The sequence below is a fragment of the Ctenopharyngodon idella genome, chromosome 6 (assembly GCF_019924925.1).
Source record: "Ctenopharyngodon idella isolate HZGC_01 chromosome 6, HZGC01, whole genome shotgun sequence".
NCBI lineage: Eukaryota > Metazoa > Chordata > Actinopteri > Cypriniformes > Xenocyprididae > Ctenopharyngodon > Ctenopharyngodon idella.
In genome coordinates this window covers 14218707-14240709 of record NC_067225.1, presented here as the reverse complement: position 1 = coordinate 14240709, position 22003 = coordinate 14218707, and positions in this window count along the sequence as shown.

The window sequence follows — 22003 nt, the reverse complement described above, 5'->3', positions numbered from 1 at the left end:
CTAGCAACTGACACTAGAGGCATGCTGGAGACATCAGTTCGAATCCCGCTCTGAGAGGTTCAAGTAGGACCGGTTACATTTGGTGCCGGGACCCAGATGGGAGTGAGGTTTAGGGGGGTGAGTGTAACGAAGGCAAGCTAGTAAGAGCTGTGTGTATAAACCTCACTCCTCTGGCCTCAAGAGACACGCTAGAGGCAGCGGTCTTTAGCGTCCTTGTTAGCTCACCCGTCTCCCATGCCAACTGGTTCGAATCCTGCCCTGAGTGGGTCGAATAGGACCGGTTACACTTTAGTGTAGTCTCTCTCTCTCTCTCTCTCTCTCTCTCTCTCTCTCTCTCTCTCCCAGATGGCTGTGAATTCATAAAAACCTACATTTTTATTTCTATTTAGGACACATTAATGACAGCAGATCAGTTTAGTATGTGCTAAAGTAGGCCACCAGGTTAGTATGCTTACTGAGCATCATGGTAGGCCTATCGTTTGTAGTAGACTACAATATGGATTTCTGATATAGATCAGGATGTCAAGAGAGTACAGTGTTATTAAAGATCTGTGTGAATGTTGGTGGTTTCATCAGACAGAGAGTGGAAAATTTTTCAATAGACTGGCAGAAAATAAACCCACTTGGTAAAGATATTAAGAAAACAATAGCTATGTTCTAAAGCTCAGTGAGCTTCCTCACAGTCTGTTGCCTAACATAAGCAGCATTCTAACCATCAGGAAACCTCAAGTGGTTGATTTGGAAAACTCTACAGGCAGCAACTCTGTGCACCATACAAATTATGCTTTCCTAATTTATTTCAGTAGATGTTTGATGTAAGCACATAGCTAAATAGTGCAAAGCAGTGAGCCTTACAAAAATTAACCATGGTTTTACTACAGTTTTTGTGTGTACAACCATATAACAACAAAATGAGTCATAGTATCCCTTTCGATACTTCACTCATACTGTGTGTGGGAAAAACTCCTTTTCCCTCGATACTGAAGCCTTATACAACAACGCAGTGTAACTGCACGGCCATTGGTTCAAACTGGAAAACTTTTTGAACCAATGACGGCGCGGCGGAGCTGCGCGAGCCTATTGCGAAGCGGCGCATCGAAGCCCGCCAAAATGGGCGGGGCGACTGGCTATATAAGCGGGCGATTCGCCATAGGATTTCAGATCTTTCTCCTTCAGCGACGACAACACATCTTCGCTGGACTTCGAGAATTGAACGCCTTCTCTGGCCTGCTGGAACGAGCTCTCTCCTCGCCGTTGAAGAAGCATCGCAGCGGACCAGCAGAGACCCGCCAACCGCCTGCAGCGCCGGCGCCCTCGCAGACTGCCGCCCTCGAGCACTGCTCTCGAGCTTCGTGCTTCCGGTTTCTCAGCGCTCCCCTGCCGCCGTCCGGTGCGCTTATTAAGAGAGCTTATTTCAGCGGTTTATTTCCGCTCTCTAAAAGAGCTATTTCAGCGGTTTATTACCGCTCTCTAAAAGAGCTATTTTTAGTAGTTTTCACCGCTTAATAAAAGAGTTACAAACGCCGTTTTCACGGCGCTGCAACATCCTCCTATGTCGCGCCACAGCTGTGGCACATGCAGAGCCCCTCTGCATCTGGACGACGGGCACGGTGAGTGCATTTTCTGCCTGGGCAAGCCCCACGCAGAGGCGGTGCTCACCGGGACTTCATGTTCCCATTGTGAGAACAAGAGTCTTCTCCCGTCCTATTCTCCCGCCCCGATCTACGTCCCTCGGCTTAAGCGAGCGACCTCGTATCGTTTGGTGGTTCTGAGGATGAGCCGCTTGATGACAGCATGTCATTGGCGGCTTCTGAAACGGAGGAATGGGCCGGCGACTACGAAGACCCCGCTCATCTACCGTCTCTGGAGCCCACCGACGCCAGGGCAGGTATGGACGCGAGTTGTTCCGCGTTCTCTCCAGGGCTGTTGAGGAACTTGACCTCGAGTGGGCTCCCCCTGAAGAGCCGACACGCAGCAGACTGGACGAGTGGTTCCTGCCCGGACGCCGCCAGGCCCCTCGCTGGGTGTTGGGGATAATAAATCGAGGTTACACGCTGCAGTTCGCCCGAAGACCCCCGCGCTTCAGCGGAGTGGTTCCCACTTTGGTAAAACCGAACGACGCTCATGTCCTTCGCGCCGAAGTGATGGCTCTGTTGGAGAAGGGAGCCATAGAAATAGTTCCCCCCTCAGAGAGCGAATCAGGTTTTTACAGCCGATATTTCCTCGTCCCCAGTCTCAGACCCATCCTAGACCTCAGACACCTGAACCACTCCCTCATGAGACGGAAGTTCAGGGTGTTAACATTGAAACAGATCCTCGCGCAGATTTGCTCCAGGGACTGGTTCTTCTCTCAGGACTTGAAAGATGCGTACTTTCACATCCAGATAGCACACCATCACAGACGATTCTTGAGATTCACATTCGAGGGAGTGGCTTACGAATATACAGTCTTTCCCTTTGGGCTGTCCCTAGCTCCCCGCACTTTTATGAAGTGCATGGACGCAGCACTTTCCCCTCTGAGACAGATGGGAATCCGTGTCTTGAATTACCTCGACGACTGGCTCATATTGGCCCAGTCGCAGACCGAGCTAGAGCATCACAGATCCGTGCTCCTCAGCTACTTAGAGTGCCTAGGACTCAGGGTCAATTTCGGCAAGAGCTCACTGCTCCCCAGCTAACGTATATCGTTTTCTTGGCTCAGCCCATATGAGGGCCGCAGTATCGCCAGAGCGCGCTCTGGCCTTTCAGCAGCTCATGGCCTCTGTCAGGATCAAAATCCGTCTCCCTCTGAAGTTTTTCCAGAGGATGCTAGGGCTGATGGCTTCCGCCTCCCCGGTTTTGCAGCTCTGCCTCCTACGGATGCGACCTCTGCAATACTGGCTAAACCTTCGGGTCCCACCTCACGCTTGGCGGCACGACTGCTTTTTTGTCAGGGTAAATCAGGCCTGTATAGCAGCCCTGAAACCCTGGAAGGATCCTCTGTGGTTCAGCCGTGGGGTTCCCTTGGGGGCGGTATCCAGAAAGACGGTGGTCTCGACAGATGCGTCAAACTGGGGTTGGGGCACTCTGTGCAAGGGCAGACCAGCCTTCGGCTCATGGTCGAGCAACGAGAGCCAGCTGCACATCAACTGTCTAGAGATGCTAGCAGTGAGTCGAGCCCTTCACTCTTTTCAGACGGTCCTGAGGGGACGCCACGTCTTGGTCCGGTCGGACAGCATGACAGTGGTGTCCTACATAAATCACCAAGGCGGGCTTTCATCCAGTCGCCTCTGTGCACTGGCAAAGCAGCTCTTGGAATGGGCCCTGCCCAGGCTGCGATCGCTAAGAGCATCGCACATACCGGGCAGATTGAATCTGGGAGCAGACATGCTATCTCGGAACAATGTCCCCTAAGACGAGTGGATGCTCCATCCCCAGATGATTCTCAGAATCTGGGAGATCTTCGGGAGGGCAGAGGTCAACCTCTTCGCCTCAGAAGACAACTCCCACTGCCCAATCTTCTTTTCAAAGGACATAGATGCGCTGGCCCACGACTGGCTCAGCCTCCTTCTTTACGCTTTTCCCCCAATCGCTCTGATCCCTCAGGTTATCAGACGAATCAGGGAAGACAATCACAGAGTCCTCCTGGTGGCCCCACTCTGGAGGAACCAACCTTGGTCCTCAGAGCTGTTCAGGCTTTCAACGAAAGCCCCATGGCCGATTCCCCTGAGACGGGACCTCCTCTCTCAGGCGAACAGGACAATCTGGCACCCCCAGCCAGAGAACTGGGCTCTGCACCTGTGGTCCCTCGATGGGAGCCTGTTAACCTCCCAGGGGACGTGCTGAATACCATTTCTCAGGCGAGAGCCCCGTCTGCTAGACGCCTCTATGCCCAGAAATGGTCAGTCTTCGTCGACTGGAGTGCAGCTCGAAACGAAGACCCTGTTGAGTGTGACATATCTCGATATGTCATTTCTCCAGGAGCGTCTGGACAAGGGCCTCACCCCTTTCACGCTCAAGGTATATGTAGCAGCCATAGCAGCGTTCCACGCACCTATCGCTGGCCAGTCAGTGGGACGAAACAGCCTTGTAGTGCGTTTCTTAAGAGGTTCTAGGCGGTTGAATCCCCCCGTCCTCTCACTGTACCCACTTGGGACCTTTCCACGGTCCCACGGTCCTCAGAGCGCTCAAAGGGGCCCCCTTTAAGCCGCTGCAGTCAGCTGACCTTCGGCCCCTGACGCATAAAACCGCTCTGCTACTTGCTCTAGCATCGGTAAAGTGTGTAGGCGATCTGAAGGCCCTCTCCGTGAGCCCTGCGTGCCTTGAGTTTGGGCCTAACGAGCCCCGTCATCATACCATACTTAGGGAGTTAGCTCCCTCTTTAGCAAGTGTAACATAAAGGGCTCGACGGCTTCGGCCTTCTTACTTATCCTCTGGGCCCCCTTGGTGCCCAAGATAGGTTCAGTCGTTCCCTCCCATGGCACGGCATGGTTAAATTCGTTCCCCAAAGGCAGTATGAGTGAAGTATCGAAAGGGAACATACTTGGCTACGAACGTAGCCTCGGTTCCCTGAGATACGGAACGAGTACTGCGTTAGTTGCCGTGCCACGGGGCTGCACGACTTAATGTCGCTGCTTCAGTCGATTGACCTGAAATCCTATGGCGAAGCGCCCGCTTATATAGCCAGTCGCCCCGCCCATTTTGGCGGGCTTCGGCGTGCTGCTTCTCCATAGGCTCGCGCAGCTCCGCCGCAGCGTCATTGGTTCAAAAAGTTTTCCAGTTTGAACCAATGGCCGTGCAGTTACACTGCGTTGTTGTATAAGGCTTCAGTATCGAGGAAAAAGGAGTTTTTCCCACACACAGTACTGGTTCCGTATTTTAGGGAACCGAGGTTACGTTCGTAACCAAGTACGATTTTCTTATAAAAGCGGGAACAACTTAAAATACTCAGACATTTATGGTCACATATATGTAACACCATTCGAATCTGTGAAGGGTTAAATAGGCCTATTATTTTTGTACACTCACGATAAAAACAAAACATTGCTTGTAAAATAAAGAAAACAAAAAGAATTTTCTGCCGTTTTGGTTTTCTTTCCGTGAACTTCTCAAAAACTGAAATTCAGCATATAGCCTAGTCTATTAGCCTTCTTGTCACATTTTTTTTCTTTCATTTTGTTAATATGTTAATTATTTAAGTGAAATAAATTTTGCGTATTGACATAGGCTATTTATTCCTTTTATATGATTTAATCCTATTTTTTCTCCGTTCACAGAAGTGCTGCAGGTGCGTGATGATGATGAATCCTCATGTTCTGTTGTTTATTCTGCTATTTGTGCATGTAGGCTAAAACTAAACCCCTGGGATTTTTTTAATGGGTCACATTAAAAATTCATTCTAATTTCGTTTAATTCTAATTTAATATAATCTTGTCGGTTAATGAAAAGATAATGATCGTGTCAGTTGAAAGTCAGGGGAAAAAACCTGAAATGATATTGACAAGGCAACATTTCTAATTTTCGTTTAGTTTAAGTTTTTCAACTAATATTTATATTTTCTTATATTTCAGTTTCATTTCGATTAGCATAAATGTTTTTAATAGTTTTAGTTTTTGTTAGTTAACTATAATAATAACCCTGCCTGGGCAAAACATCCACAGAACTGCAGTAGCCTACAGTCAATTTTCCAGCTGTTTAAGCCACAAATATTTACAAATATTCACAAATTATTTAATGCCTCTGGGTCACAATCTCAGGCCGGGAGTCTCAGACTCATTGAGGCCAATAAACCTACAGCTATTGTTGCAAACATAATTTACATTACTTTTAAGAATAATAAATGTTGGAAAAGTAATAATAATGTGCCTCTTTTGAGGTATTGTCTATGAGTACATGGATGGGAGACCTCCTGGGAAAACTAGGTTGCTGTTGGAAGAGGTGTTAGTGAGGCCAGCAGGGGGTGCTCACCCCATGGTCTGTGTGGGTCCTAATGCCCCAGTATAGTGACAGGGACACTGTACTGTAACAAGCACCGTCCTTCGGATGAGACGTTAAACCGAGGTCCTGACTCTCTGTGGTCATTAAAAATCCCATGGCACTTCTTGTAAAGAGTAGGGGTGTAACCCCGGTGTCCTGGCCAAATTCCCTCCATTGGCCCTTACCAAACATGGCCTCCTAATAATCCCCATCCATTGAATTGGCTCTATCGCTCTCTCTCCTTTCCACCTACAGCTGGTGTGTGGTGAGCGCACTGGCGCCATTGTACTGTGGCTGCCGTCGCATCATCCAAGTGGATGCTGCACACTGGTAGTGGATGAGGAGAGACCCCTGATATGATTGTAAAGTGCTTTGGGTGCACAGTAGTACATATGAAAGCGCTATATAAATGCCTCATTCTTTCATTCGACAGCGTCCCTAACTCATGGATCCTGGAAATCCTGAGGATCTACCAAGTGACTCCCACCATCATTCTGTTCATCGAAGCGTCAATGAAGGAATGGAAGACAGAGATGCACCTTTTTCACCAGAAAGGCTGCATCGAGAAGGATCAATCGGCATTAAGCGAGGAATCTTCCAAGGCGACTCACTGTCTCCCTTGCTGTTCTGCATCAGCCTCATATTGCTCTCAAACATGCTGAACAGGCATCGGATAGGTATCAGATATGCAATCGACGACAAGAACATTGTAGTTTGGAGTTTGGACAAGACAAGCGTGCAACGCCTCAAAAGAGGCGAACGAATCAACAACCACAACATCCATCTAAAGGAGGTTTGTCCATCAAGAACCTTGAGCAGGACAAAGTGTACAAGTACCTGGGCATTGACGAAGGCGATGGTATTCAGCAAGATGAAGAGCAAGATCAAGGAGTACAATCGCCAAGTCCGCCTGGCACTTAGGAGCAAGCCCAACGCCAAAAACAAAATCAGTGCTATTAACATCTTAGCAGTCCCTGTCCCCACATACAGCTTCAGCATTGTGCACTGGAGTGTGAAGGAGATCAAGAAGATGGACAGGAAGACGAGGAAACTACTAATGGTGCACGGCATGCGCCACCCAAAAGCAGATGCAGACTGATTGTATATCAAGAGACGCGACTGTGGCCTTGGGCTTATCGAGCTCGAGTCTACATACAAGATCGCCATTGTCTACCTTAGCAAATACATCGAGATAGGTAGCGACAAGTTCATGAAGATGGTAAAGAAGCACAAACCAAGTACTTCCAGCATCAAGAAAGGTGTCCACTGATATTTGGACCAGATCCCAGGGAAGTCAAGTGCTTTTGAAGTGCAGAAGATAGCACTTTGTGGGATCACATACATTCACATACATTCTACGCAAAATACTCTCTTAGAGAGGAACTCTCAAGGATGGTTGGGTCCTGGATAGTGACCAAGAGATTCTAAAGGATAATAAATAAATAAATAATGTTATGAACTGTTATAAACACCAAGTGTCAATGAAGGGGAACTTGAGCAATAATGATGGTGTTGTTGGAGCACATAAGAAAAAAAGGTTGGAAAGCAAAACTTGGTAGATGCAGGAAGTGCTCGTATTGGAATACAAATTAATTTCAAGAAGGTCTCTGTTCAAAATACAAGTACAGGAGAAAATAACTAGAGGGAATACTACTGACTTCTGCACTACAAAGAAACACACACACACACACACACACACACACACAGGGGAGTAAAGAGCCTGCTAGCTATCCCAGTGCAATCAATTACTGTGCTGAGTTCAATGGAAAAGTTTGTCTATGCGTGCATGCAGCAGCCCAGAAATGAGTCCATGTGACAGCACCTTCATTCAACCATAACGCCATAGAACACTCTGCAACCTTATTAGAGAAATTCTGTGAGTGGGGAGGGGAAAAGGCTAAAAGGAAAACAACATAGCAAATGTAAGAAGTTTGGTAGAAGAGAGAGTCATGAGGTGTGTTCTACCCCTGAGTCGTATAAAACCCTAAAGAAATTCTGAGAACAGAGCTGCCACACTAAGATAAATAAGATAACACTCAAAATACACACAGGCAAATAACAAATCTAACCTGGGGTGACTTGCTGCCCACAAGTTGAAAAACTGTTGATAAAAACAAAGATTCCCAGCAGGTTTATTAATTTTGAATGAACAGTGAACCCAGAGCATGATGAAAACAAACACTAAATCCTGGTTGTCATGTAAAAATACATGTGTGGACAACACACACTTTTAGGAAAATTGCCCTCAGTAACTTTTTTTTTTCAGGCATTAAAATTTGATTTTCATTTGTTAGTGAGTAAAATACATTTAAACCAGTTAGAGTCATGTACTGTAAATTGTTTGTATAGAAATTACTTAAATGTGTTTTTTCTCTAGAAGCAACATTGTGTAACGGTGTCAAGTCACCTTTATTTATATAGCGCTTTTCACAATGCAGATTGTGTCAAAGCAGCTTTGCAGTGATAACTGGTATATAATTTTGGCTGCACAGCAGCTCTTAAAGAAAATGGTGTCATTATCCATCTTAAGTAAATTCAGTATTGATTCATTCCGTTGTAAGAATCAATAGTTATTAATTTAGTTAATTTATCTATATCAGCACTGGAGTAAACAGTGATGTCATCATCCAGCTCAGTTCAGTTCGCATACAATGGTGTCAATGCAGGTAGATCAAAACACCTGTTGAATATCAAATGTCAGTGTCCCCAACTAAGCAAGCCAAAGGCGACAGCGGCAAGGAACCCAAACTCCAACAGGTGACATCAGGTGGCAAACAGGTGTTAAAATGGAGAAAAAAAAACCTTGGGAGAAACCAGGCTCAGTCAGGGGGCCAGTTCTTCTCTGGCCAACAGCGAACAGTGCTTCATTATGATTCAGGCAGCTATCATAAGTCCGATGGGATCGCAACAGTCAAAGTATTTATTCTAGTTCCATCCAGCTGAGGATCATATTTATCACGCCGGTATGGATGGTTTGTTGAGGAATTGTGCCACTGGCTGTTGTGTCGATGAGGCCTTCACAGTGGATGATCTAGTTGACTCAATCTCTGCTGACACTTCAGAGCTGTGTTGTGGTCCTGTCAAGGCGCAGATCCTCGATCTCACCTGGATACGGCCCGGATCCGGCTGACTACAGTAAACCACGGGATAAACAGAGAGACTAATATTAGCGTAGATGCCATTCTTCTTCTGATGTAACGAGTACATCTGGTGTTATAGGAAGTGTTCCTGGTTCCGGCTGACCTAATTTATGCAGCCTAACAATCCTTTAACGGATTTGAAAACATAAATTGATACTGTGTTATGTGTATGCCAGGTTAAACAGATGCGTTTTTAGTCTAGATTTAAACTGACAGAGTGTGTCTGCTTCCCGAACAATACTAGGAAGATTCTTCCAGAGTTTAGGTGCCAAATAGGAGAAGGATCTACCGCCTGTGGTTGATTTTGATATTCTAGGTATTATCAACTGGCCTGAATTCTGAGATCGCAATAGACGTGAAGGACTATAATGCATTAAGAGCTCACTCAGGTACTGGGGAGCTAAACCATTTAGTGCTTTGTAAGTAATTAGCAAGATTTTAAAATCTATACTATGTTTAACAGGAAGCCAATGTAGTGTTGACAGAACTGGGCTAATACTTCTTAGTTCTAGTAAGAACTCTAGCTGCTGCATTTTCAAAAAGGAAATTAGCAATCTTAACCTGGCATCCCCTTGATTCTTTCTGTCATCGTCAAGGTAACGCTACAGGGGTCTGAATGGAGAAATGGAATCACAGTGGTTACCAGTGGCACTGTAAGGTGTTAATGAAGGCTCATGTGTGTCAATGTGAGTGTTTGTGTGTGAAACCAAATGGCCACAGTCTGCAGGAGGTGGAGGTTATCCCTGCTGTGAGCATCTGGACACTCAACCTAAAACTCAGCATTCACACCATCACAAGTGTCATACACTCTCACCACAACACAAGTCAATGACATTTAGGGGTCATCCTGAATGCAAACAAACTTTGTGTTCAAGCATGAAATAACATTTTTAATCTTCCTCTCTTTGTTTCCAGTTCCTATATTGCAGTTCCTCTGGAGAGAAATGACATTATAAACTTCTCCACTCTAAAGGCTAGCGTGCTGCTTTCTGCTAACAAAGACTAAAAGCTGAAACAAAAGGTTCAGAGAAATATGATGCATTGTTTAACATCATTACTGTCACATATATGAAATTTGTATAAGGCAAATCTGAAGTATAGGGCAGACTGGAGAGGGGTTTGACTTGTTTGTTTTCAATGACCAGACTGTGTAAATTAATAATAATTACAAATATAGATGCTCTTGCAACCTACCTCCTGCCATAGTAACACTAACAGAAAAAAAGATTATTATTATTTTATTTTTTTTTCTTGATGCATAAGTTCATCATTGTGATTAAATAAGGACCTTCCACCACAATGTCAGGGTCACATTTAGTTTCATTGTTTTTTGGTTTATGTTCCTGTGTTTCCTTAAAGTCAAGTCACCTTTATTTATATAGTGCTTTATACAATACAGATTATTTCAAAGCAGCTTTACAGTGATAACAGGAAAATGATTCAATGATACAAACAAAATTCATTTAGGCTGTACAGCAGCTCTAGAAGAAAATAGAATCATTGTTAGGCTGAAGTCAGTTTAGTGTTTATTCAGTTCTGTTGTAAATATAATTAATTATTAAATTAGTTCATTTAATCTATAAAGCAGTTCTGCAGAAAACAGTGATGTCATGATCCAGGTCAGTTTAGCTCTCATCTAATAGTGTCAGTGCAGTAATATTTTTGAATATTAAGTGTCCCCTGGGCTGGACTGGGACAAAAAATGAGCCCTGGCATTTTTGGTCCAGGTGGCCCACCACTACGATCCAGAATCGGTCCAGTCGGACACCACCCATTTAATATACACTGTTGTTCAAAATACACACACGTACACACACACACACACACACACACATAGAATAAAGAGACAAATGACATAAACTTGGCTTTAAGTTTTTAAGGTCATTAAATAAGAAATACATTAAATAAAGTAATAAAATGTAAAATAACACTGGATAGACTTCATTGTAAAAATTCAATACAGATTAATGCTGACAATTAATTATTCAGTCAAAATCAGCGATTGATTTCCTCCGTCTTTTATTTTTTGATTAACATGACAGACAGTAGCAGGAATATTAGACTTCAATATAGATCCAATATACTTACATAATATGCGATTTCTTTCTGGACTGTTTACATAGTAACTGACTGTACTTACCTGAATACTTACCAAAACTGGAATTTTGACATAATTTTTTGTGTATTAGACCATTTAAGTGTAATAAGCCAAGAAAAAGACTCGCAAGCTGTTTGAGAGGCGGCTCTGTGTGCGCGCCACTTATACAGTAGACAGTGGTGCACATGCTTTTGGTGTGAGTGTGAAACCTGCAGGGATGAGCAAAATTATGCGCAATATCCGCAACCACCTGCCAAAATTCCTGCCCTGTCACCTTTATTTATATAGTGCTTTTTACAATGAAGATTGTTTCAAAGCAGCTTTACATTGATAACTGGTACATTATTTGGCTGCACAGCAGCTCTTAAAAGAATAGTGTCAATGCAGGCAGATCAAAGCACTGTTGAATATCAAATGTCAAGTCAAATGTCAAGTATCAACACTATTCAGCCAGAGCAAATGAGACGAGTGAGTGAGAGGAGGCGGGTGTCAAACTGTCAATTCGCTGTCGGAGAGAAGAGAAAGCAAGAAAGTGCAGCTAGTATCAGTGTATCAATAGTGCGAAAAATTATTACTGGAATAATTTCAGATATGGCAAAAAACAAACAAACAAACAAAAACACACTTGTATCGGCCCCATAGTGTGTCGACCCACCGGGAAAATGCCCGGTATGCCAGATTACCAATCCAGCCCTGAGCATCTCCAACTAAGCAAGCCAGAGGCAACAGTGGCAGGAACCCAAACCCATCAGGTGACAAAATGGAGAAAAAAACCTTGGGAAAAACCAGGCTCAGTCGAGGGGCCAGTCCTCCTCTGGCCAATGAATTAACAGTTTCAGTTTATTTATTTATTTATTTATTTATTTATTTTAAATATATTTTATCTAAAGCTTTTTCCATTTTACACAACCCCATCCCATGCCAGCAAATCAGTAAAAAATAAAGTAAATCAAAATAAATACATAATAATAATAATAAAAATAAAGAAACAACAATAATAAATATACATATGTGCAAGTACATATACATACACAATCATACAATATCCATACATACATATGCATATACACAAATACACATACCTTCAAAATAAAAATACTTAAAATAAAATACTGAAGCCAATGATTACCCAATCATACAAAAAACTGAGTAATTGCACACTGCCAGACATTATATACTCTACAGTACCACACCTCTTAAAGCATATGTCCAGAATGTTAAATTCAATGATCAGTGAACAACTTCCAGATATTCAAGAAAGGAATTCCAAATCTGTAAGAATCTCTTCAGTTTACCAACATTTTCATATCTGATCTTTTCCATATGTAGCACACTGCTAAACTCTGTAAGCCACATCTCAAATTTAGGTACCAACTCTTAGTTCCACATCAACAAAATTGCCTTCTTTGCTATTGTCATCCCATATTGTATCGTCTGGATTTGATTAAGGTTATAGGTCTCCAAAGAAGGGGCCCAACCTAATATTGCAACAAGAGGGTCATTGGGAATTTCAGTCTTTAGTACCTTTGAGTAAAAACAAAAGACCTCAGACCAGAATTTCCATATTTTTGGGCAGAACCAGTATAAGTGAGCCAATGTACCCTCACTGGACTTGCATTTAATACACAAAGGCGACATAGAGGGATAGAATATAATTTGGTACGAGAGTATTGCAGTCTATGCATAACTTTGTATTGAATCAGTTGAAAATTAGAGCAAATGGAGCAAGACCTAATACCCTAGAGGGCCTCGGCCCAGGAATCTTCTGAAATATCTATACCCAAGTCTTTTCAATATCTCAAAACAGGAGTTATAAGTGGATGATTTCTTATACTTACTGCTAAAGGCTGCCGTCGCATCATCCAAGTGGATGCTGCATGCTGGTGGTGGATGAGGAGAGACCCTGATATAATTGTAAAGTACTTTGGGTGTACAGTAGTACATATGAAAGCGCTATATAAATGCCTAATTCATTCATTCATTCATTCATTCATTCATTCATTCTAAAGGTTCCATCGCAAAAAAAAAAAAGTAAAGGGCTGAGTGGACAGCCCTGGTGGGTACCACAATAAAGAAGAAAAGAGGGTGATCTGTTATTGTTTTTGAGAACAGAGGCGGAGGGGCAAAGGTACAACATCTCAACCTATGAAGAAAAATGTTGTCCCAATCCAAATTCTTTAATGGTCCATAATATATAGGTCCATTCTACACTGTCAAATGCTTTATACGCATCCAAGGCTAAATTGGCTATTTTATCATGTTTTCCTTTACTCCTATATACAATGTTCATGAGCCTACATACTACGTACAAAACCTCCTGTTAATAAAGCCTGTCTGGTCTTCATGTATTATTGAACATGTATTATTGAATATAATACATTTACTTAATCCATTTGCTAAGATTTTTGTAAATATTTTAAGATAATTACCAAGAAGCGAAATGGGTCTATAAGAAGAAGGGATCTTTATCTTTCTTTAAGATCAATGCAATGTTTGCAGAATAAAGTGTTTCTGGTATTTTTTTGTTTTCAATAAAGTTTTTCTTAACAAAGGGCCAATTTGATCCGAAAAAGCTTTATAAAATTCTATGCAAAAGCCATCTGGGCCTCAGTTTAGTTTCCGTCTCCTTAGTTACTAATTCCTCCCTGTTTTTTTTTTACCTAGGTTACTGATTACCCCCACTTGTGTGTAGGTTAGCTCTCTGTGTGTAAGTACTCCCTGTTTTGTTCAGTTCACTGTCAGTAATCATCATTATTAAGTGTGGTTTGCATGTAGGTTCTGCAGAGAGTCTCCTGTGTATTTCTGTTTGTGGATTAAAGACTATTTAGATTGAATTCCCTCAAATGATTAAAAATATGGACTGTCTTTTGCAAAAGAGAAGCATGCTGGAGGAGTATGTGGAGGAGTTTTTGGAGCTGTACAACGAGGCACATTGGGATGATATGGCTCTCAACTACTTCTTCTGGAGCAGGATGGGCAACATCCTGCTGTTGGAGGAGGGTCACTATCCCCTGATCTATTTTATCAACTAGACCTTGTGGCGTGCGGATCCTATTTCACCGTGGAAGTCGCTGAGGAAGACAACTCTGACTCCCCAGAGCCAGTACCACCTCCAGCAGCCATCTCTCTGCCCGCTCTATATAGGAGTGCCCTGGTGGCCAGAGAGATTCTTCACAGTAGACCCAGAGACGAATCCCATCCCTACCACGGACACAGAGCCCAAGCCAGTGCCCACTGTGCACTGCAAGCTTGAGACCCCTCCATCCCCGGAGCCAGATCCAGCCACAGTGTCCACCCCAGAGTCAGAGCCAGCCAACGCATCCGTCCGAGAATGGAGCCATTCACCAGGTCTCCTGTGTTTCCTGCATTTCCTTCAGTTTAGTTACCATCTCCTTACTAATTCCTTCCTGTTTGTTACCTAGGCTTACTGATTACCCCCACCTGTTTGTAGTTTAGTTTTCGGTGTATAAGTACTCCCTGTTTTGTTCAGTTCACTGTTGGTTATCTTCATTATTAAGTGTGGTTTGCGTATATGTTCTCCTGAAAGTCTCCTGTGTATTTGTGTTTGTGAATTATGGACTATTTAGAATGAATTCCTTCGTCATTCTTGTTGGATTGCAACCACAACTGTGACACCCATCAGACCCCCTTTTTTTACATTTAATTATTTAGCAGACGTTTTTATCCAAAAAGACTTACAAATGAGAACAATAAAAGCAAGCAAATCAACAATAGGGCAACAATATGTAAGTGCTGTCTAGCACAGTGCTGTCTAGCACAGTCCCAGTTAGTCTAGCACAGTGCACATAACAAGGTTTTTTTTGTTGTTGTTGTTGTTTTTTTTTAAATAAAAACAAATAAATAGATAGAATAGAAATATAATAGAATACTAAGTGTTATTATTAACAGGTCAAGTGTTGACAATAAAGATGCGACTTTAGCCATTTCTTGAAAACCAGTCTGCAAATTGCTGTCGGCAACCAGTGCAAATTGATGAAGTGAGGTGTGACGTGCTCTCTTCGGCTTGTTAAAGTCTCTCTCTGCTGCATTCTGGATCAGTTGCAGAGGTTTGACAGTACAGGAAGGCCTGCCAAGAGAGCCTTACAATAGTCCAGTATGGATAGAACAAGAGCTTAGACAAGGGACAAGGAATTGTGTAGCATGCTCCGATAGGAAGGGCCTGATCTTCCAAATATGCAGGATTGGGCCATTCTAGCAATGTGGTGTGTGAAATATAACTGATCATCAACCTCAACTCTGATGCTGGCTGTCCTGGAAGGAGTTATGGATGATGAGCTTAGCTGAATGGAGAAGTGTTGGGTTGGCCGAGATCAGAAGCAGTTCTGTCTTTGCAAGGTAGTCCTTCAACCAGTCTGAAATGTCTGTCAGGCAGGCAGAGATGTGAGCAGCTACCGTCGGATCATCTGGATGAAATGAGAGGTAGAGTTGAGTATATCAGCATAGTAGTGATAGGAAAAGCCATGTTTCTGAATAACAGATCCTAGTGACGTCATCTAGATGGAGAAGAGAAGTGGTCCAAGCACTTCGACCTAAGGCACCCCAGTAGCTAGATGTTGTGTCTTAGGTACCTCACCCCTCCAAGACACCCTGAAGGACCTACCTGAAAGGAGTGTGGTTCCTGAGATTTCCATTGTCATGAGGGTTGGCAGGATGATCTGTTGGTTAACGGTGTCAAAATCAGTAGACAGATCCAGCAAGATGAGTACAGATGACTAGGAAGTTGCGCTTGCATATATCGAGCTTCAGTAACCGAGAGCAAGGCAGTCTTGGTTAAGTGGCCGCTTTTGATTCCAGACTGGTTGTTGTCTAGGAGGTTGTTTTGTGTGAGAAAGGTAGAGACTTGGTAGAACACGACTCGTCTTAGCAATGAATACAAGAAGGGATACCGGTCTGTAGGTTTAAAAAAAAAAGTGTTGGATTTAGTGTGTGTTTCTTAAGCAGTGGGGTTATCCGAGACTGCTTAAATGCTACGAGTTTGAAGACTTCTGCCTCCAAGAGCGGAGAGAAGGAGGGGAGAGTGTGTGTGTTTGCTGTTAAGATGTGTTTGACAGTTTGTGGCATGGAGAATTGGCCGCTGATGGTTGTTGTTTTGTTTATGAAGGATGTGGCAAAGTCATCAGCTGTTAGAGTTGAGGAAGGAGGGAAGAGTACAAAGAATTTCTTCTTTGTACTCTTCCCTCCTTCCTCAGATCCTAGTGACGTCATCTAGATGGAGAAGAGAAGTGGTCCAAGCACTTCGACCTAAAGGATTTGAAAAGCGTGTGAGAATTGTTCATTTTATTGTGGTAGAATGTTTTAGCAGTGAAGACATTTGCAGAGAAGGAAAAGAGGAGTGACTGATACAAACTAAGATTAGTGGGATCTTTTGATTTGCACCACTTTCCCTCTGTTTAGAACGATGCTCATGGAGAACATCAGGTAGCCAGGGGACGGAGGCTGACCTGGAAGAAAGGGGGCAAAAGTTGTCTAAACAAGCTGTTAGAATGGAGCAAAGAGCATTAGTAGCACTGTTAGTATCTAGTGATAAGAACTGATTAGGGGGAGGAAGTGAGGATGAAACCATAGAGGATGGGCGGGAGGGTGAGAGTGAGCGTAGGTTACACCGAAAGGTGACTTGTAGAGTGTATGTTGTGTCAGGAGCTAGAGTAAGGTAGAAGTGATCTGAGGTGTGGAGGTGTGGAGTAACCAGTGTATGATCAGTGGAGCAGTAGCGTGTGTAAACAAGGTCCAATTAGTTACCTGATTTGTGAGTAGCCACAATAGACACTTGCTTGAGGTCAAACAGGGCAAGTAGAGTGTGGAAGTCAGCAGCCTGAGGTTTTTCTAGGTGAATGTTGAAGTCCATCCTCAGGGAAGGATGAGAGTAACACATCCAACCATTACCTGACCTGGGGGACGATAAACAACTACAAAATGGATTTTAATAGGGTGGGTGATAGTGACTGCATGCGATTCAAAAGAAGCTATTGTCACACAGAGATGGTAAAGGAATACAGTTCCACTCATTGGAGATAAGCAGACCCCCACCCCTCCCAGTCAGACGAAATTAGTGGAGAGGACTGCCGGTGTGGCAGTGTCCTCTGGTCTGATCCAGGTCTATTTTAAATAAAAACATTTTAATTTCACAATTGTGCCAAATGTAAACACTGTCCCATTTGTTTTTTTGTTTTTTTTGTTTTTTTCAAACTGTGTTTGAGTCCAGTAGAAGTACTTTGGAAAGTACCGTGGATGTTACATATCGAATTAAACAGGAGAACCTACTGATTTTGATGATACCAGTTCTGGCATGTAACACACATTAAATTATTACAGATCAAAATATAATCCAGATGTTTTACTTGTCATTTTTTTTATTTTACTTTTGTTGAACTGAAAATTAGAAAGAGTGACATGATAATCTTGTATAGAGTTAGGAAGTTTTTCTCTCAGCTCATGTCTGGCAGACCAACCTGTTCCAGAGGAGCACTGAAAAGTGGAAGTCTGAAGGGGGTGATGACGTAACGCAAAGTATTCCCACTAGAACCCTAGCTAGAAAAAAAAAAAAAAAAAATATATATATATATATATATATATATATATATGTGGCCCATTCACATATTTGTCGGACCGTAAACAAACCTGTGGCTATTACAACTATGAAACTAAAAGCTACTGAGAAAATACACAGATGGCAGAGCATTGAATAATATTAGGGGAGACCGGGGAGTGTTGTAACACTATTAGTTTGAGAAGTCAGAAAAGATCTGTGGTGATGTCATCAATATCATACACTCCCATCACCTTTTGAGCTCACAGGAGAAGTGGCATGTGACTGTGAGTGTCATGATCACCGTCTGTTCCTGTCAGTTCCTGGACTCCATTTCCCACAATCCTCCCTTCCAATCACATGCACACTCGACTCCAATCACCAATTGCCACACACACCTGCAGATCATTACCTGGACTATAAAAGACTCACACACACACCACCTCATTGCGAAGTCTTGTTAACCCTTGTTGCAATTCTGAGCGTTTATGTCCTGTCTGCCTGTTTGTTTCCGATCCTGTCTGTTACCCGTTATCGACCCGTTGCTGCCTACCTTTGATCCTTGCCTGGTATACTGTTCTGTGAGTGTTTTCTGCCTGCCCTGACTATTGCCTGTATCCTGACTACGATTCTGCCTGTCCCTGCTGTTCCTGTTTGCCCCTGCTTTGACCCTGCCTGTACGACCACGTTCTTTTATAATAAAGCTTGCAAATGGATCCCCGCCTGAGTCTCGCTTCGTTACAGTGAGCAACACTGTAGATTTAGACCAACAAAACCGATTTTCAGGAAAGAAAGTAAAATTTATCATTAAGATTATTTTTTGCCTAGCAATCATTGTATTGTAGATACAGTTATTTGACTTACAAAATCTAAAGCAGCTGTTTCTCTAGTTTAATTTGATGCTTTGCATTCATGCTAACTTCAAACCCACATGCTATAACAATTAGCTATGTTATGGCTGTTTGGGGTGGGGATAGTTGTAACAGTTCATTAAAAATGTTACAACCAAACCCTTATGATGATTCCACTAAATCCAGTTATCAATCACATCCACATTTACATTTAGACATTTAGTCATTTAGCACACGCTTTTCTCCAAAGCGACTTACAAATGAGAATAGTAGAAGCAATCAAATCAACATGAGTACAACAGTATGTAAGTGCCGTGTCAAGTCACAGTTTCATCAGTAAAGTGCTCGTAGCAAGGTTTTTTTTTATTTATTTTTTTATAAATATATAGGCAAATAGATGGAGAAAGAGAATAGAAAATCGAAAAAAGAAAAGTAAAATAAAAAGTGCTAATATTGCTGGGTCAAGTGTTGACGAAAAAGATATGTCTTTAGCAGTTTTTTGAAAATGGCTAAAGACTCAGCTGCTCGGATAGAGCGTGGTAGGTCATTCCACCAACCAGGAACAGACCAGGAGAAGGTCCATGAGAGTGATTTTGTGCCCCTTTGGGATGGCACCACAAGGCGCCGTTCACTTGCAGAACGCAAGCTTCTGGAGGGCGACATCCGCTGTTAAGTCACAAGTTTTTTGTTGCGCAATGAGGTATTTATGTGGTAAATGTGATAAATTCCATCATAATTTATGCACATATAATCTTATCGAATAAAAACCATTATCCTCCTCAATTGAGCACATACGTTTTTTTGTGCACATATCGCATCTTGGCATTTCCATCCAGCGTTTTTTATGTGATATCCCAAAATTCACATAAAAATATAGGTGGATAACATAGAAAGTGACTGAACACTTATATGAAAGGAATACATACAGACACGAACACTCACATAACACACACAGCAATTGTTTTGTGCTAAATTTAAAGTAATAAAAGTAATACAATTTTTTGTCAATTTAAATTGTTCACTTTATTCAAAACTGATTATTCTTTGTTCTTCAATAACATTCTTGCATTAATTTAGATTGTGTGGATCTTATTTCAGAAAATTACCTCTCATTGTTACATCTGCTAGTGTTACAACTCTCCCCAGTAGTAGGGTAGCTTGTAACAACGGAACTCTTTGTGTTTAAAATGAATTAACTCATATAATATGTGATTGTGTAGTACACGTCCAAGTATGTTATATTTGTAGTAGACAAATGTGGCTACCATGTATCAGATTTTGAGAAATCTATCAAAAACAACCACTGAGTTACCGATGCTCAGAAAAAAAGGTGTTACTTTTATCCCCGGTCTCCCCTTACTACATAAACAAAAAAGGAAAATTGCCTAGGCCAACATATTCTAAGATTCGACTCATCAGTATCCATGAAATAAACACGTTTTAGACCACCAGATATAAATACATCTTAGCTACACAATTTCAGTGATTTTACAATGAATACAGGCAAGTTACCATGATACAGCCACCAGTGTCTGCTTTACTATAAAAACACTGCTTCACTAACACGTAACACACTTATTGCGACAGCCTGAACTGCAACCAGTGACAAACAATAACAATACAGTGAAATAATTAAGTAATTATGACCAATTATCTATAATTATATTAAAAAAAAAAATCATAGCCTACTCAGTAGAGCTGGTTTGTGGCACAGGAATTTCGTGTGTCAATCAAGATATGACTTTGTGAAACAGGCTGTCCTTAACTAAAATGTTGCTAGTAGCCTAATATTAATGCTAGAAAGCATATGCACTCTGCAATTGTGATTTTTTAAAATAGTCTATTCTATTTCATGATTAAAATCCATTCATCTTGACTGAGGGGGGCAGGAGAGTCCAGATCTCCCTCACGCCCATGCCTCCAAAGTGAAGTCACTAGCACTAAGCTCAGTTAACCTCATTACATCACAATTCACTAGTTATCATTCTCCAAATCTAAGTTTCATACTCTATTCTCCATATCTAAGTTTCATACTCTATAAAATGTGTGTTGGGGAAGTCAGGGGACAAGAGTGGCATTGCATTAGCAAAAATTGTAAGAAAGTGTAAGTTAAATCATAAGTCAGCTGCAAAATTCAATTTATCAGTGATATAGAAAAAATATTTATGTCCAAATGTGAGAAGATTATTGTTTTAAACACACTCTCTAAGTATAAATGGGTGGCCCTTTTGCAATCTGTTGATGTTCAAAGGTTCTGGAGGTGTTCTCTAGAAACTGTGCGAACTTGAGTGCAGTTGACCATTAATTATATGGTAAGGGCCCGGTTTCACAGACATGGCTTAGACTAAGCCAGGATTAGGCCTTAGTTCAATTAAGACATTTAAGTAGCTTTTATAAATGTACCCTAAAAAGAAACATTACTGGTGTGCATCTTGAGACAAAACAATGGCACTGACATATTTTAAGATACTATGTCAGTGCAAGTTGCTTTCAGTTAAAACAGTTCAAACATGCATTTTAATCTGAGACTAGTTTAAGCCTTGTCTGTGAAACCGGGGGAATATCTCTGTCTGTAGAAGGACAACAACAGTGAGAGATAGCATACTTCAGCCAGAGTTGGGCCATTATTCATTCAAATAATGGAATAATTCAAATAAATAGGTGGCCTACATGTAAATGTACTTTGTAAATATCCATCTGTAACTAGATGAGATATTCATAAATAGCATATAAAATAAATTGTGGAAAACTAAATACAAATTAATTATTTTAAGGTGGTTATTTAATATCCTATAAAGACCTGCCAATTGTTTATTTTAAACAAATTTATTTTAGACTTAGATAAACTTCAGATCAACTCTTTACCTCGACCCACGTCTCCTGCTTAGCTCGAGATCACAGATTCAGAAAAGTTGTCTTTTTCCGTGAATGCTATTTGCTGAAGAGAACTTATTGGTGAAATTAAGAACCACAATCAACACCCTAATTTACGTAGACATTATAGTTTAAATCAGGGGTGGGGAACGTTGATCCTAGGGCCATTATCCTGCAGAGTTTAGCTCCAACCCTGAAAAAAATAACACTCACCTGCCTGTATCTTTAGTAATCCTGAAGATTAGCTTCAGGTGTGTTTAATTAGGGTTGAAGCTAAACTATGCAGGATAATGGCCCTCCAGGATCAACGTTCCCCACCCTGCTTTAAATAATATCTAAAACGATTCTTTAAAAACCATAAAAAACGTCGATTTTACTAGCAAACAGTGTCCTCTTGTGTACATTTGAAGAACATGATAGGACTGTTTAAATTGTGCCTTCATGCAAAATATAATAAAAATAATAAAAACTTTTTGCACAGAGACAGCTTTAAAACATTTTTTGTATTAGAACATTTGAACGTAGCAGTCTGGTGATA